Here is a 15949-nt window from a genome sequence, read left to right as displayed (position 1 = left end):
AACCCCTAAGGCACTGCACCTGTGTTGCAGGTTGGGGAGAAGAGGGGGGAAATAAGAGGCAAATTTGAATCAGCCCCTATGAGCAAATGTTCTTACAAACCCCAGGCAGATACTTGTGTTTATGTCGTGTTGGCCAGATTGGAACACAGGGTCCTCTTCCCTGCAAGGGAGCCTATATTAGGAGAAAGCAAAAGAGAAGGGGGCCACAGATAGCTTTTGGTACCCAATTGGCAGTATCTACAGCCATGTAAATAGCTAGGCATCTGTAGTTGCTATTTCATAAAAGTTACATCTAAAGAAGTCAACATGGCCACAGTCTGAATGCCTTCCATTCCTAAAGCAGAAATTATTTTAGCATCTTCTGTGTACTATTACTTCATTAGAATGTAAAGGTGAAAGTGACATATAGCTTCGTTTGTTGGTTTTAGAACATATTTTTGAAAGTTCCAAGCAGTTAAGTCTTAGGACTCAGGAGACAAACAGGGGTGCTCAATGTTATGTTTCCTCTTTACGACAGTTTCAAATCCAATCAAAACAGGAACTGAATCACTCCATTGAGATAACAAGCTCAGTGAAATATTCAGTGTTCTCCTGTGGAATGGTTCCCTTTGTGAGAAACTGTCATAAATTAAATTCGTATTTAGACAGCCTTGCCAAACTAACTCCGGTAGGGAGGTAGGGCCGGCATCATTTCCAATGTTTATAATAACTTGTGCATGTTTACAGGGTAGTTATGATAGCTTGCATTATACTAAATAATTATACAGAGCTATCTGGGATATCCTACTGACAAGTATAACTTTAAAATTAGAGACATATGTCACCTAATTCCTTGTCATTATAGGCAAAGCATAACCACATAGGTTTCCTTAAAGAAAACTGTTGCATTGGCCAAAAGCTCTCTTAGATCTTCTAGATCAGGGATTGGCAAACTATGGCCCATGAGCTAAATCTAGACTGCTGCCCTTTGTAAATAAAGTTTTATCGGAATACAGCCATACTCATTTATGCAGTGTGTAAAGCTGTTTTGAAACTACAATTGGCAAGCAGAGTAGTTGTGATGGAGACTCCGCGGCTTTCAACGCCTAAAATATTTACTCTCTGGCCCTTTACAGAAACATTTTTACTTAGCGTTACTTAGCACATATTAGGTGCTCAATAAATGCTTCTTGATTTATTGAATGAGTACATTCAAGGCTTTCCAGCTGGAGAGGAAAAATGAACAAATTAACAAATCGAAACACAAAGCACTTTATTTCCCCAGTTCCTCTGGTATTTGCTTGTTTGATTCTAGTTCGCTGTTGCTGACACAGGCCTCGCAAGGATCCTGTCCGAACTTTGAGATTCTAGAATGCAAATTGCTGGAGACCCAAATTTTCAAAGATTTGGCCTCTGGGATAAATATCTCATTGGTATGTGTTGACCTTAAACAAATAGCCCATAGTTCTCCAGCAAAACGGGTTTATTCAGGAACAACAAAGAACTGCAATTCAGAACATCCAGTCTGAAGGCAAACGGAGTCCAGAGAACAAAGGCCATTTGCACTGAAGGTGCTTACTCTAGAGAGTATCCTTTGCTAAAAAGCAGTTTGATAGCTACACGTTTACTTCATTTTCCTGGCTTGAAAACAGACTGGTACAGCTGAAGACAAAATAGGAAAGAATGACAGTGCTGTTAGGACTGCCCCTTCATTTCAGCCCGAATGCAAGTCCATCCCCACCCCCTCGCCTTTCTCCAACAAGCCTGAAGACTCAGCCCGCGCTCCTCGCCCCCATTCCCGGCTCCGCCCCCCCCCATGTCCTGGGGTGGCTGACCTCCAGCTCTGCAGTGCTGTCTCCCCAGCCCCCCGTTTCCCTGCTGCCCTTGAAAACAAACACCTTGGCCCTTTTTGTTTTTCAAGTTTTACGGCTAATCACTACAGGGAAACAGACAGGAAATAACAATAAGGAGGAAATTACAAAGTTTACGAAAACCTTTTAGCTCTTACAGTCAGAGTCCCCGAGTCCCTTAAGGAGGTGGCACCTGGAAGTCTCCTGCTTTTATTCTGCCCTGTTAAGAGTCTCAGAGCTGGCAGGTCATGTCTAAAGGGCCTGAAGATTCTACACTCCACAAAGGGTGCTGAAGAATCGCCTCCATAGAACGGGAACCATTAGGTGGCAGCACAGGGCATATCTTTTGAAGTCTTTCTACCATAGGCTGGCGGATGTGAGGCACCAAATTGTCTAGAGGGGATAACTTAGTACCGAAACAGGGCAAGCATTTGGGCCCACACCGGTGGGAGGGCGAGAGCCAGCCAAGAGGCTCCCGGTCACAGTGTGTTGTCACCTAGCCAGCTGCAGAATTGTGGGCTCCCGGCCTTTCTGCATATGTTGATTAGAGTCACTGACTATTAGGGCTGATAAGAATCTTCCCGCCTAACACCTTGATTTCACAGACACTAAACCAAGGCCCTGAGAGATGACTGGTCCTGTTGTCTCCCGCTGACATCCAGAGTCGGATGTCTTTGCAGTTTCACTAGTGCCCACTCATCCCTCTGCTCTGCCTCCTGGTTAAAAAGCACTTGTGGGAGTCGGCTTATGCTAGTTAAAGACTGGCCTTCCTGTGTTCCAAGGCGAGACTAAGAGGGGCTTCTTTGCTTCTGACAGAGCAGGACTTCACACAGGAAACTTACTGGCCAGAGGTGAACCAAAGGAAGCTTTATTTCTGCCTCCACCTACCTAACCCACCTGGGAGAAAAGTGAGGGCCCCTGATCCAGAGGGGGAGTAGTGGCTCTCAGCACCCTGTGCGGCTTGAGTGTGCTCCCCACTGATGGGCGCATAACTGTGGCTCTTACCAAGCAAGACTGGCCTAGCATGACAGGGCTGGGCCACGCACACCCGAATAACTCGCCAATCCTCCCAAATGACATTAGTAAAACCCCTTGGATCCCTAGAATTTAAACAAAAATTCAAACAAATGCCCTATAACAAAATCATGTCCTCAGGCTCCAATTTGTTTTGAGGACAGTGTAGCGATCAAACGGAAAAGGCCTTATAGTGAGGGAGCATTTGCTTGAAGGGATCAGGCCTCCAAAGAGAAACTTTCCTGGGAACTACTATCATTATAAAGTCTTGGTTGTTTATATCAAAGCACCATCCTGGGTGTTATAGGGCCTTGCCACTCAAATTGTGCTCTTCCAACCAGCAGCTGGTTAGAAATGCAGAATCTCGCTCTCCTGATCACTCTGCAGTGACCCTTTGAGCCCCTAAAGCACCTTACCTCACCCCTGGCTCAGCATGTCATATAGTCCCATGTTCCCTTTCTGTCTCTGAACCTCTCACGCGTATGGGATCTCTGACTCTCTCACACGTGTGGGGTTCCCGTACTTATGTATGTGTTACATTTGGTTATTTTCTCTTGCTAAAAAAAAGAAAAGAAAGGCAGACTCTCGGCCCAACCTATTTCTACTGAATCAGCATCTTCATTTTAGCAAGATCCCCTACTGATCCCTACGTACATTAAAGTTTGAGAAGCACCCTAGAGAAAAGGCCCAAACCAACACCACCTTCTCCCCAAAACAGCCCCTACCTCAAGGAGCATAAAGACTGGTTTAGGAGCACACACTACACATATGGAAAATGTCATGAAAACACCCATAAAGAAATATGTCATTAATGCCACATGGGCTGCCCCGGGACAAACAGAACACTTATTTTGAGAGGGCGCAAAAGAGTGATTACAGTCAAGAGGGGTCAGTCTGGGCAGTGTTCCCATGGGTGGTAAGATTTTGATAAGCATGTATAAGTGGAGAGGAAAAGGGCAGCAAGGGGCATTTCAAGTGGACAGATCGGGGTAAACCTGGGAGGAGGAAAATTGCAAATTCTAGGTGGTGGCCTACAGATATTTTATTGTCTTATGCATGACCCCAGACTTCCCTGGGATCTTTCCAGCCCATCACATGTTTCTGTGGCCTTGCATTTATATAACCTCATCACATCTTACGTATCTTGTATCTTGGTTTAGTCAGTGGCTCCCCTGGGAATTCCTCAAATGTGTTCACTACCCTGCAAACTTTTCTCTTGGGATTGAAACTGGCAGGTCCTCCCTCACCCTTTCTTGTCTCTTGCGATTTGGCTGTGACTTCTAGCTCTTCTTTTATAATCAGGTAACAGGAAATTCCTTACCTGTGGACTCTCCTAAGTTGCTAGAGCCTTTCTAATGCTGTGCAAATCTTCTCTGGAAAGCTCGGAATCAGATCTCATAAACAGGAGCCCAAGCGTGTTTTCAGCTTCTAGATCAAGTTAATCACCCTCGAGGGCCAGGAGTTAACATGAAAATGGGGAACTGGCTTGTTCCGCTATCGTTAGGTTTAGATTTAGTTTACAAAACAAAAGTGATTGCACAGAAGATGAAACAAAGTTTCAGTATTTATTTTCCAAATGGGCTGGTGTGGCTGTAGCCCTCTCCTCTTCCTACCCAGATGGGATCACGAGCAGGGTTGTGGGGAATGAAATAGTGGGTACGGAGTGTAAGAGCGCCCCCACTGAGGGAAAGCCCTTAAGAGCCTGCCCCCCCCTTCCTGAAACAGTACCAAGTATCTGAGGCTCCAGAAGAAAAATTGGGTCTTTTCGAGGAGAGAATATTCTTTACATAATTCTTCAGAATAATTCCACCCTAAGCTCAGGGCCCCTTGCCCGTCTCTGAGCCCCGTTGCAGGTTGCTGAAATCAGAATGCAGCCGTGAGTCTGCCCACGTGGGGATCTGTCCCTTGGCTTCAGAGCTGCAAATTTCTTTGCCAGCAACACTGGTGGGACTGCCTCCATCGCCCAGGGATGAGACGATGGCTCCTCTCTGTCACAGCCCATCAGCCAGCAGCTAGTCACCGGCTGCTCAGAGCACCGAGAAAACAATTTCTGTATTCATAGAGATAATTTGGGTTGATAGGAATAGCATCGGGGGAAGGCGATGGTGCCACCAGATCAATACTTGAGCTTTGCAAATTAATGTCTTGGCCCTAGCTCTGGGTGTATTTTCAGGAGGCCGTGGCTCCCAGACAGAGACACTAAATGGAACAGACGCTTCGCTCCCAACAACAGCAAATTCTTTTCTTAATGAGGAGCCAACCGGAGACTTAATACGTTCAAGAAAATTCGTGGAGAACATCCATTAACTGGGAATTTTACGATGTTTATTGTGGCACGCCTCTAGGAAAGAATGCGGAGAAGTTGGGAGAGGGCAGCTACATGCCTGGCGTGAATGCTGGTTATAAGGATAAATCTTTCCACACCCACGTTCATAGCATCATCACTCACAATAGCCAAAACACAGAAGCAACCCAAGTGTGCACTGAGAAATGAATGGTAAACAAAATGTGATAAATACAATTGACTACTCTTCAGCCTTAAAAAGGAAGGAAATTCTGATGCGAGCTACAACGTGGATGAAACTTAAAGATAATATGCTAAGTGAAATAAGCCAGACGAGAAAGGAAGAATACTGCATGATTCCACTTATATGAAGAGGGACCTAAAGTAGTTAAGTTCATAGAGAAAGAGGCAGAATGGTGGTTACCAGGGGCTGTGGGAAGAGTTATTGCTTAGCGAGTACAGAGTTTCAGTTTGAGAAGATGGAAAAGTTCTGGAGATGGATGGTGGTGATGGTTGTACAACTGTGTGAAGATACTTATTGCTACTGAGCTGTACTTAAAAATGGTTAAATGGTAAATTTGTGTTATGTATGTTTTGCTACAATAGAAAAAAAAATATTTCATCCATCAGCCAGAGATCAAGCTCGTTATTTAAAGAGATCTTAACATCATTGGTTCCAAGGAGACTTCTTGGAAATGTTCAGTAGGGTACAAAAGGTTTAACTCCTGAGTGTACTTTTGGATATAAATTTGTAATCATAGAAGTTGACAAACTGATTACATATCAGGCATGATTGCAACATGGTGACACAAGGTTTACCAGCTAAGCAGTTTCCTATCTTGTGGATCAGGGCCTTGCAAACTCGATCAAATGTGCACGGGGATCACCCAGGCATGTGGTTAAAAACTCAGGTTCTGGTTCAGTAGGTTTTGGGTGGGGCCTGAGATTCTGCTTCTCTAACCAGGTCCCAGGTATTGCTGATTCTTCAAGTCCAGGTCCAGGGACCCCATTTTAAGTACCAAGAGTATGGACCTCTCTTCAGTTAGGATTCTTGTCCACCTCTTGTCCCCTTGTTAAAACCAAACACAGGCCTCTCCAGTAGAAGGTGAGTCTCTGGGTGATATGAGTTTGATCCTTACTGCCATCAAAAGTCAGGACTCAGGGATCTACAACTCCGTCCTATTCTCCAGCCCAAGCACGGACAAGCCACAGGTAAATCCCTTGCCCATTAGGTATAAGCCAGAGAAGGTGAATTTTCCAAAATTGTGCTTATAAGAGGGAAGGTGGGTAGAAGACAAGCGGGGGGGGGGGGGGGCGGACAGAGGAGGGGAGAAACACAGAGAGGGAAATAAAAAACAAAAGACTTCCTTTGAAGTCTTCTGTAAGAATCCTTGGTGGCCTCCATTGCTTCAGGCTAAAAGTTCAGACTCCACAGAACGGCTTATAGGATGAGGTCCCCGTCTACCACCTCTTGCCACTCCCCTCCATGTTCAGCCATCATGGATTCTGTTCTTTCTTGCCTTTAAAGTTGCTCTCCCCTTGATCTGGAACTTCATCCCCTCCTTCTATCACCTGTCTCAGGCACCGTCTCTTCTGCAAAGACTTCTCTAACCACGTTGCCACCCTCATTTCCTCCCCTCTGTGTTGGGTTATCCTTCTCTGCCTTTGGTTACACACAGGACTCACCTCTAACACAGCACTTCACAGTGTATTTTAATTGCATTCCCTCGTCATTGCTCCCTGCTGGGCTGTGAGGTCTTTGAGGGATGGGACGATGTCTTTTGTCACCACAATGTCTAGAACCTATGAAGTGCTCAAGCAGTGTTTGTTGAAAGAGTGAGCAAAGGCGAACTGTAAGTGTATGACATTTCAAGGAAACATTGCTCAGTTCCTAAAACCCCATGACGTTGCCCTCGGAATGACTTTTCTAAAGGTCAAACACATTGACACCAATTTCTGTGTTCCAGCAACTGGGACTGAACTCCCCTATTCTGATAAACTGTGTTTCCCCAGCTTCCTCACTTTATAGCATCTTCTCTGGAAGACAAAATGCAAAAAAGTACACAAGGCGATGACAGTTTTTAAATAAAATTTAGCAGAAGGCTAGAACCTCCTTGAATATTAGTAAGCTGATTGTACTCTTCTGATTGCCAATTTGAGCCTAAAATAAGTCTGTAAAATTGCAGTGGCTCCAAATCTGAGGTCTTGGGACATCTAGCTGTTACTAACAACCTCCAAATTGGTATAACTATATGTGTATCTATAAGTTTTTACACAGACACTGCCTGCTTTGTGCAAAGTACTGTGCCAGGGCCTATGGGGATTACCAAACTCCTGCTGTCAAAAGCTTTGGCCTTTAGTTGTCTGGTCTGTGCCCTCTAGTTCCACGGCTTCAGCGCCTACGTAACTCCCTGTCAATCTTTAGCTTCCATCTGTCTCATCAACTCTAGACAAGTATTTCTAACAGCCAGTGGGGCTCGCCCACCTGAGTGTCATTCGGGCTTCCTAAGCCAAGCACCTCCTCATCTTTCCTCCCAAACCTGTTCTCCTGTTACCTGCTGTGTTAATGGAACGCTAATTGCAGGCTGGTCATTTCTAAGTCATGCTTAACTTCCTCTCTCCAGCAGGTCTTGCTAATTATCAGGTCTTGCTGATTCAACCTCTCAATTCTTCCTTCAACCCACTGTTTTCCCCCTTCCTTTTCTTTCTTCTTTAAAAAAAAAAAAAAAAAGAAAATTCCAAAATATTTATCCCAAAACAAATTCCACATGGATTAAAGATTTCCATTTACAAAATAAAAATCTAGAAAGAAAAGAAGAAAACACGGCTATTTGTCCAACTTTGGGATGGGAAAGATTTCTGAATATCAGAAGGAAACGGGCAAAAACCACGAATGAAATGACAGTTTCATGCGACCGGGTAGCCCTTGAGACACACGGAGCCTTGTAGCTTCAGGGAGAACAGTGACAATTTATCAATCTCCTCTCTTTTCAGATGAAAGAAAAGCCGTCACCTGGCAAATTTCCAAAAGGCCCCTGGATTTGTAGAAGGGATTCTCTAAGGGTGTCGGGCCTAGCTGGGTGGCAACCCTTTCAAACCTAACCATCCTGTCGGGCCCGCACTGTTCGCGGGGCAACTGCTTTGGAAACCAGTTTGGCAGTTTCTGGAAAGGTCGGCTATGGGTGATCAGTCCGTACCCTGTCCTTTTCACTAGATGCTTTCTTTGCAGACCTAACAGAATCTGCATCCTCCATAATAAGACATTGCTGACGATCAGTGTGTTCCCTCTTTACTGAATTAATCCACCGCCGTCAGCAGCAGCATTAAATGTTCTGTCGCTTCCGTCTCACTAGTTCAGTGCCCCTTTTACTTCTCCTCAGTCCTCAGTCACCTGCACCCGGCTCAGGCGGGGGGTCCTGAAGCCCCTCGCCCAGCGCCACGTCCCGCTCTCGCCCACCCGCCCGCCCACCTGCTCGGCTCCCCTGAAACAGGGTGCGGGGCGGGGCACCGTTCCCCACTTTTCAACTCTCAGGCCCTTACCACTTCGCACCTAGATTATTGAAATAACCTTCCCGATGATTTCGCCTCCAGTCCTTCCCCAGGATAACTCAGACTGCTGCCAGAATGTCTTTCTGAAGCCCAAGCCTAAGACTGTCCCTCCCTTGACTTAAAGTCCTTCAGCAAATCCCTTCTATCTATGATCAAAGTCCAAAGATCTCCAAGGCCCTGGGTGACGCACCTTCTACCCCACTCTTTCCAGCCTCCTCTCTGGCGCTCTCCCTCCAGACCTTCACTCTACCGTTTCCTCGAGGCACCATGGCTCCTTCCTTAGCGACCACCTCCCGATGCTGACATTTCAGCCCAGAAAAGCCCTCTCTGTCCCCAAGCTCCACCGAAATGTCGTGTCCTTTGTGAAGACTTCCCCTCCAGGCACTCAGCGATGCTTCTGTTAGGGCACCTCTCCCCTTATGCTTGCTTTCCACCGGCCTCCTTCCCTGCTGGATTGAGCTCCTCGACCGGAGGGACCATGTCTCTGTTTTGTATCTTGGCCTTGGATGCATCTCCAGCTTGGCGTCAATGTTCAATGAGACGATGGGCGAATAACTGAATGAATAAATGATTGACCTCGACCCGAGTCAGGATCCGAGCAGTAAGAAAGGCGCAAATCAACTGCTGCTATAGGGTGTTCAGAGGACTGAGCCTTATTTATTGGGGAGACCAAAAAAGAGGGGGGCTGAGTGGAAAAGGTGAAGGGACTAAGAAGTACAAGTTGGTGGTTACAGAACAGTCACAGGGATGTAACGCACAGCACAGGGAACATAGTCAATAATATCTTAATAACTGTGCGTGGGGCCGGGTGGGTACTTGAAACATCAGGGGACCACTCTGTAAAGTACATGATTTTCTTTTTTTTTAAATTGATTTGAAAGATAGAAAAGAGAGAGAGAGAAATATCTATTTGTTGTTCCACTTACTGACCCTGCAACAGTGGCACATGGGGACAATGCTCCAACCAACTGAGCTACTTGGCCAGGGCTAAAGTACATGATTTTCTAACCACTCTGCTGTACATCTGAAACTAGAGGATAATCCTGAATATAAACTGTAATTGAAGAAAAAAAAAAAAGGCGGTGTAGTTGATTGTAATCTTTCAATCGAACTCTATATATTTGTTCATGCCTTAAAGCAAGATTTACTGAGATCCCGGCATAGCCCACGCCTTTTCCAGCTTCTACCCCCAAATGAAGTTCGTTTTACCTTCTATCTCTGGTATCATATTAGATCTTAGTTCATTTTAACTTTGCTTAGAGTCATCTGATTTCTTATAATAATTTACCTACTTGTAAATGAAGGTCCCTTTTTTTCGAAAAAGGACTTAAGGTTCCTACTGTAGCTTCTTATGTAGAAGCTGCCCAATAAATGTTTGTTGGAAGAGGGGTGAGGATCGCTCAGGCCCAGCGGTGCTCCTGAGCCGCCCGGCGAGCACCCATATCCCTGGCGCTTCGCCCAGGCGCTCTCCCTCCCCTGCGTGTTGACTGCGTTTCTGTCCATTTTCACTTCATTTGGGTTATACCTTGCTTCCCACAGATCTCTTGAACTTCGAACTAAGGCCTGTGTTATCTTCACAGCTCAGTGCCCGCGGTGCTGATGTGCCCAGCGTGGTTAATGTTTACCCCCTAAGCCGCTGGCTGACCGTCCTTAAGCCTGAACGAGTCAAGCTCCCGTCCATAGACAGCTCGGGTTTATTTAGCAGCAGAGCTTTGTTTATATAACTGGTGTCCCTCTAGGGCACGTGTCATCCTCCTTTCCAAAACCAGAAAAGGGTTCACAGAGCAGGAAAATCCAACCCAAAGGCAGTTCCCAAGGGGCCCAATCAAGGAGCAAAGTCTGCTCACCTTTGGAACTTTCCTGAGGGCCCTGCGCAGAATGTGGAACCCAAATCTCCGGGTTCCCAGGTCTGGGCTTGACTTTCCAGGCAATGAGGGGAGGTCTGTGTTTTCTGCAGGTTAAACGATTCCTTCAGAGCATCATTTTATTTATTGTCTTTTCCCTCTACCCTAGACAGTTATTGCTTCTGTCCTCTCTTCCTAACTGGTTCCCACATTTCTGAGCCGTGCAGAAAGGCCCAGCTTTCTTCCACCTGGGGACGGGCCCTCTGGGTTCAAGCCCGGGAGGTGCATCTTATCACACCGAGTCCAGTGGCAGCTTTAGGGATGGCCTGTGGCCTAACTCGGTGTCATCACTGTGCACCTCAGGAGTGTGCAGGGAACACGGGGCTTGGGCTCCTCTCCGCCTGGCCAGTGGTCCCCCGTTTCCGCTGCAGCCAGAGTGGGAGGCTGGGCGCCGCCAGGCGCTTGCATCGCGTGGGCGAGGAAAGAATGAACTCATCCCGAGGAAGCAGAGCCACAACATGGGTCCCCGAGTCCTAGGTCACATTGTGCCTGGGTCCCTCGTGAGCCCATACATTCTCTTTATTGCTTAAGCCAGTTTGAGGTTGTTTTATTTCACTTGGAACATTAAACTTTCTAATTAATGCATCTTAGATTATAAAGTATGTGACAGAAGAGATTGTGTCTATCTTGATCTCCACTGAACCCCTGGCACATAGTAGGCATGCAGTAAATATGTTTTGAACGAATATATTTCAGCTGGAAGGAACACCTTCTACAAACTCTCCCTCCCCAATGTTACTCCTAATCTCACCCCACACAAGGCCTGTTCGAACCACCAGGAAGTCTCCTGGGAAACACACTGGGGTGTCTGAGGCGGCCCCAAAACACCAGCCCCCCACTTTTCTACGAGTTTTAGACTGAACTAGAAGATCGCAGTGTGCTAGATGAGAACCAAAAATAACATTTATTACTAATAAAGCTTTTATTACTAATAAAAATAACCTTTATTACTAAAAATAAATACCTTTTATTACTAATAAAGCTGATATTAGAGGGCGTGACTAATGAGCCTCCCAACACCCAGCCTCAGAATGAGACAGACTTGGCCAGAATGGGCCTCCCCTTCACTCCCTGAGGGAGTCCTGCTGACTCCCAAGAAGAAGGAAAGAGAAGATGGAAGGAGGCCCAGTTTCTCCTTCCAAACTCATCAGTCATATTAAACCACTTCCTGCCAGAGAAGAATGGGGGGGGGGGGGAGGCCAGGGGTGGTTTGTTAATTGGGCTCTTTCACAAGGAAGGAAACAGCCAGAGTGAGAAGATGAAGTCTCCCTACCACACATCAAGTGTGAGGTGGTCAGGTCAATGATTCTGTTTTGTTTTCCACCATAATGGATTATTCTTCAAAGGGTGGAATTTGTTTGCTGTCTAAAATATTCTCCATGGAACAACTGACACAGCACAGTAATATCAAGCTCCCAAGGGAGTTAGAGATCATTGAAAACCATGCAAAATTCAAAGGAAGAAACAAGGATCCACAATAAAATTGCACAACCAGGGGCACTAGGTGCAATAATCCCTGTGCTCGCTCACCACTCACCGTGCCCATCAAAGGCATTGCAAGAGCACTGAGACCTCACACCTGTCAGTTTCTTTCTGGATGATCTCAAGAGCCCCACTGTACCTATTAGTCAGCAAGAGAGCACAGCCCAGGTTTAACTCCTTGGTGGCAAAGGGGAATCGGCACTTCACAGTGGATTCCAAGAAATCTAGGGCAATACTAGACAGGATGTGTGTGACCATGTTCCCATTTTCCCCAACGTCAAGACTGGGGCTGAGAGCATTTTTCAAAACAAATGGTCATGGAGCAATGTGACTGCCACATGCTTTTGGTTTTACTTACCCAGAACTTTTTTCCTGCTTCAGTTTTGTTGTTGTTGTTTTTTAAGGTAAACATTGACCATCCAGGCTTTAATAGGCTTTTCCCCAAAACCCCTGTTTTTGTAGATTTGAAGCTTGGTGGACAAATGAATGAGCAGATCAACTGGGCAATAATAACTCCTCCAAATTAGCCAACAGAACATTTAAAATTCAATGGGTTTTACCAAAAACTGTGGTGTTGGCTGTTTAGTGGGACTCTTAGCACAGTGAGAATGAGGGTGCCCTGAACCCAGCATGGATCTCCTCTGGTCTGGCTGCTGAGACAGAGCCTTGCTCTCATCCTGCCAGCTCCCTGGTGGACTTCTTGCTGGGGGTCACTAAGCAGGCCTGGAGGGCCAGCCGTGGGAGAGAACCTGAACTGACAATGGAAACCCACAACACAGCCGATTGAGACAATATGTTCCCATCCCCTCCTCAGATGCAAAGTTATTTTCTCATCTATGACCTGCCCCTATTTTTACCATCGGGGCTCTCCAATGCCACTTGGGCTATCAATAATTGGCAGTGAGTTTTGCAATGAACAACTGCCCAGAATCAATTCCAAGCAACTGCACAGAAACCTCTTCCAAGGACGCAGATCTGAGGATTACTCAGCTACTTACCTGTCTTCCAATCCTCTTCTTACCCAACACATCATCTGCTGGAAGAACCTGAAACTTGAGCCATGTGCCTAAATGCAAGTTCTGAGCACATGGCAGATATCTGAGAAATTCTCTGATTGATGGATGATTGACTGCTGTGTACCTAGAGGGAGAGAACAAGCAGTCCATGAGGAGCTGCTGTGTAATTCATAATGAAGACGATTTTCCTGCTGACTCATAATTTCTCTTTTCTAATTTCAGACCAAAGACCCCAGGGAAAGACTTGGGTAAGAAACTTGACCTCAGGGAAAAGAAAAGCCACTGAAGTCTATTCCCCTGTCCCAAGAGAAGCAGCAGGGCATTGGCAACAGGGACAGGCACATCTCAGTCTTCGCTGGTTTATCTCGCTCATCAACAGTACCTGCGAGGGGCCCTCTGTGAAGCGGAGCTTCCCACCTCATCCAAGCCTACTGGAGACATAACCCAAGGCTTCTGCTCACACATGATGTGGAAGGAGCGGGTCCTCTCGCCCTGACCTCTAAATGACACTTTCCAATACTGAAGGCTGTGGGCCTCCCATCACTTGAGAACGAGGAGGCAGATATTTTTAGACATTCAGTCATCTGGGCAGCCTCGAGTGGATGTTTTTTTCTGTCATTCCTCAGTATCCTGACCTGGTGGGTTTGGGGCAAGAAACCCTCCTAGGACAGCAACCTTGGAGGAGGTGCTTGTTAATGTAAGAGGGAGAGCGAGGGGGACAGCAGGCCGCAGCCCAGAGCTGCTCAAGCTCCTGGAAGCCTCAGCTTGCTCAGGCAGAGATTTACAGGCCCGCCTTTGCCTTCAGATTCCACATCGGGCTCCTGAAATCAGCCTCAGCTGAGCAACCAGCACGGGGCCTCGTGTTTACAGCAGAGACCGAGACAACAGAACCATGGCGATGCCGCCCCCGTTTATATACTGACCCGATGGTCAAGGTTAATCATCCCCTGGGCCAGAGGGCAACTTTTGTTCTGTTTCCTCCGTGCAAAATGCCTGGCAGAGGTAGACTGTTGTCAGCTGTGGGAAAAAACAGCCAGAGTTGCTATTTACAACCTGAACTGCAAGCTGGGTAAAAATAGTGCTAGCAGCTTGGTCCAGCTTCAAACCCCACTGCAGAAAGATTATTTTTGGAAGAGAAGGTTTTTCTTCCCACCCACAGATCTGAAAACGGTCACCTCCCCAGATGAGAAGAGGGGAGACACTCCCACGCTGAGGTGAAACATATCCCCTTCTCCACGCCCCTGTCCAGGTTAGAAATGCCTTCTTCCCCTGCCAGCCAGGTCAGGCCCCAGCACAGGCCTGCAGGTGACCCAGTTCAAGGTACAGTGGGAATTAATTAACTTTGACGACAGGAGGGGAGGCAGATGCCTCAACCTGGATGCTGCCACCATCCTGTTTATTGCTGTGAAGCTATTTGTTTGCCTTTCGAAACAGGAAGAAAAAAAATTGCAAAGAGAGTGCATAAGACCCCAAAACAATAGCTTAGATTATCTACTGCTTGAGAGCTTAGACATGACTCTCCAGCCCTTTCAGGATAGGGCACGAAGTGGCTATAAAATGAACAAATTCCCATAAACCTGGTCTGGTTCCAATTCTGCATTTGGGGCCTCCTGACAGCTGGGGGCGGACACTCTTTCTTCATGTACTTGCTAGAGCTTAGGACCTGGTGTCTGGGGTCCTGGGATCTCTTTCAGGCTCAGGAAGTGACCCATGTAGCATGGGTCATTGGACAACCACCTGTTTCTTTGCAGTGAAAAGGTATTTTTAGATACATGTCAGTATGTAGATGACACCTGTGCAACTCTAGAGGGATCTACCCATGTAGGCAGTTCCTTAGACATGTGAAAACAGTAAAGCACCAGATTAATAGTGTTAGTAAATTGTTCTATAGTCTGCAAGTGCCCAGGTCACCCAGAGCTGAGCCCAACAGGCGCTTAATATTTTTAGACAGGAGGGGGGAAATATCCCAAATCCTATCTCCATCTGAACCCCTTCTTCAAAGGTCCAGGAACCAAAACGAACCTTCTCCTTGGAGGAAACACACCGAGATGTGCCTAACCAACTGAAATAAAGGTGAGAGGACAACATATCGCTCCCCAACTTCTCAGCACCTCCCAGCCACACACACAGAGACCCTCATCCCCCCACCGCAGTGTGAGCCTGGAGTAGCGACAGAGGGAGGGACAACTGGGTCTGGGTAGAAAAACCGGGAAAGGGGGGACATACCTCGCTCGGGCACACAGGCAGCTCACGGCAGCCTGGCTTTGCCTCTGGCCTCTCGGACAGACCTGGGCTTTAGCCTTATCTTTGCCACCTCCTAGCTGTGTGACTGAGTCACTTTACCTTTTTAAATCTCACTTTAACCTCGGAGAAGAGAGGTGATAACAGCCACCCGTGAGGGTGGTGAGGCCTAGCAGAGCAGCCCGCAGAGAGCACGTGCTCCGCGCCTGGAGGGAGGGAGGGAGGGATACTGTGAAGCCAGCGTCCAGGAGCCGTGCCATTTCCCCTGTTGCGCCACGGGCCCGATTTGGGAACCTATCCTGCCTCTAGCTGCCAGATGATGGCAAATCCACCAGACGACTGAAGCCTTATTAGCTCCGTGAGAAATGCACTCACAGGAAGCCTGAAAACTTCCTGCGCCGCATGAGGCGTTTCTGCGCCATGCCCCTCGCCAGCTGCGGACCTGCACCTCTCCGCTTCCACCCTCTTCCCGGGGCCTTATCACGAAGCCAGAAATAGACTGTCCCTTCTCAGAGGTGCCTGCCAACCGGGAGCTCTGGCCAGCGGAGGGCTGGGTCAGCACTGGCTCCTTTCTCAGCGGAGGGAGGCCACAGAAACGCAGCCCCAGCGCCCCTTTCCAAGTTTCATCAA

At 47.2% G+C, this 15949-nt stretch overlaps 1 long non-coding RNA gene across 1 annotated transcript in view; it reads right to left on the bottom strand.

The window, feature by feature from the left end:
* LOC308568599 overlaps nucleotides 1–15390 on the bottom strand; it is a 29827-nt gene extending 14437 nt beyond the window's left edge. Inside the window, exons 1-2 of the long non-coding RNA XR_014000515.1 lie at nucleotides 15305–15390; nucleotides 13061–13202 (exon numbers count right to left, since the gene is read on the bottom strand). This is a non-coding gene — a long non-coding RNA (uncharacterized lncRNA). The remainder of the gene's footprint in view (nucleotides 1–13060; nucleotides 13203–15304) is intronic.
* Nucleotides 15391–15949: the final 559 nt, after the last annotated feature.

The sequence above is a fragment of the Miniopterus schreibersii genome, assembly GCF_964146895.1.
Source record: "Miniopterus schreibersii genome assembly, chromosome: 16".
NCBI lineage: Eukaryota > Metazoa > Chordata > Mammalia > Chiroptera > Miniopteridae > Miniopterus > Miniopterus schreibersii.
The sequence above is the reverse complement of the archived record's forward strand: the minus strand, read 5'-3'. Positions and strand labels throughout refer to the sequence as shown.